The following is a 2,548-nucleotide window of genomic DNA, read 5'->3' as shown; positions in this document are numbered from 1 at the left end:
TCTCAAGATTCTTTTGACAGCTTTTAGATGTGATTCCTTGGGACAGGACTGAAACCTTGCACATAGACCAACACTAAACACTATATCAGGTCTACTGGCAGTGAGGTATAGGAGTGATCCAATCATACCTCTATATCTAGTGTCATTGACTGGTGAACCTGGTTCATCTTTATCAAGCTTTGTTGTTGTCCCAATGGGTGTGTCATTTGACTTAGCTTCATTCATATCATACTTCTTCAGTAATTCTTTGATGTACTTTTGTTGATGAATTGATGTTCCAACTGGAGTTTGCTTAATTTGGAGTCCCAAAAAGAAGTTTAACTCTCCCATCATACTCATCTCAAACTCACTATTCATTAGTTGAGCAAATTCTACTCCCAGTGAGTCATTAGTTCCCCCAAATATGATGTCATCTACATACACTTGTACTATGAACAGATCTTTACCTTGTTTTCGAAGAAACAATGTATTATCAATTTTTCCTCTTGTATATCCATGTGTGAGAAGAAAAGTGGATAATCGATCATACCATGCTCTAGGTGCTTGTTTTAGCCCATAGAGTGCTTTGTCCAGTTTATATACATGATCAGGATACATGGTGTTCTCAAAACCTGGGGGTTGTTTTACATACACCTCTTCTTGCAGATAACCATTTAAGAAGGCACTTTTGACATCCATTTGGTAGAGTTTGAACTCCATGTGAGCAGCATATGCGACCAATATTCTGATTGCCTCAATTCTTGCTACTGGTGCAAAGGTTTCATCATAGTCTATACCTTCTTCTTGGTTGTATCCCTGTACAACTAGCCTAGCTTTGTTGCGCACTATTTGTCCTTGCTCATCGAGCTTGTTTCTAAACACCCACCTAGTTCCTATTACCGTCCTGTTTTGAGGTTTTGGAACCAGGTTCCATACTCTGCTTCTTTCAAACTGGTTGAGTTCTTCTTGCATGGCACTGATCCAATCAGAGTCTAGAAGTGCTTCCTTTATATTTTTAGGCTCAATCAGGGACACATAGGCAGAGAATGCACACATGCTACGTAATTTGGATCTTGTAGAGATGCCTGAGTCAAGAGGAGTAAGAATGTTTTGCAATGGGTGAGAACTTTGATGTTTCCAACTGTGAGTTGGAATACTTACTGACTCTTGAGGTGCAGACGAACCAGTTTCATTAGTAGGCTTATCCCCTATTTCAGATGTTTTATCAGAGGGTATAAGTTCTTTTTCCATATTCTTGGTTCTGATGGCTTGGAGCAGGTTCCCTCATTCTGTTCATCCTTCAACCTCACTGCTATTTTCATTAAAGACAACATGGACACTTTCTTCTACACGGTTTATTCTTTTATTCAATACCTTGTAGGCCTTGCTTTGTGATGAGTAGCCTAGAAAAATTCCTTCATCACTCTTGGCATCAAATTTTCCCAAATTGTCTTTGTCATTGTTGTGTATAAAGCATACACACCCAAAGGCTCTAAGATGTGCTAAATNAGATTATGCTGTAGGCCATTCACATAATATACGTTCTCAATTTCATGAGTATCCATCGATCCAATCTTTCCAATTCCCTGAATTTCACCACTTTTTCCATTACCAAAGGCAACGTTTCCTCCTTTGATGTTCTTGAGTGAGAGGAAGCTTCTTTTATCTCCAGTCATGTGTCTGGAACATGCACTATCCAAGTACCATTGTTGTTGCTTCCTCTTCACTGATCCCTGCAGTTTAATTTTGGGGGTTAGATTTTGGTACACAAATCCACTTTGATTTATGCTTAGAGAATGGATGGATAAGATTTCTTCTAGCCCATCTAGGAAGAGATTTGGCTTTAGGAACTTGTTTTTGCTCATTGGTTTTCTCATGATGAGGTTTTCTCAAAGATTTGAAGTTTTTGTTTTGAGCAGTTAGTTTTCTTTGACAATCATGATTTTTATGCCCTACCATTCCACAGTGCATGCACAGACAATCTATGTTGGGATTTTTTACTTGAAAGCTGGTTCTATCAAAGCCTATCCCATGTCTTTCAGATGTGCGTTTCTTGTGAATGTTGTCAAGCAGTATGGAGGCCCTGGTCCATCTCATTCCATTTTCTGCTTCAGTTTTAGTCACAAGAAGCTCTTTGGAGAGTGCTTCATTCCTTTTGGTTACCAAGTCTAGGTTTTTACTTAGTTCAGTATTCTTAGATAAGAGATGAAGATTTTGTTTTTCAAGAATCTTGTTTTCTTCTCTTAGAGATGCATAGTCTTCCATTATCAAATCCCTTTTTGATTCTATGGTTTTATATGCATCAATGAGAGTGTAGAGTAAAGATTCTAGCCGCCTCTTTGAGTATGAGTTTAGATTGTCTTGTATGTGATGAAGGCTAACCTTTTCATTCATGTCTTCTTTTTCTTTATCCTCTTCAGAATCAGAACCAGCAATGAGTGCTAGTATGGTTTCTTGTGATCTGCAGGTTTCATTTTCTTCCTTGGTTTCCACTGCTACAAGAGCAAGAAAGTCATAATCATCTTCTTGTTCTAGTGCAAGAAGGGACTTGTTTTCTGTCTCATCACCC

This window comes from Solanum pennellii, chromosome 5 (genome assembly GCF_001406875.1).
Source record: "Solanum pennellii chromosome 5, SPENNV200".
In the NCBI taxonomy this organism is placed as follows: Eukaryota; Viridiplantae; Streptophyta; class Magnoliopsida; order Solanales; family Solanaceae; genus Solanum; species Solanum pennellii.
The sequence above is the reverse complement of the archived record's forward strand: the minus strand, read 5'-3'. Positions refer to the sequence as shown.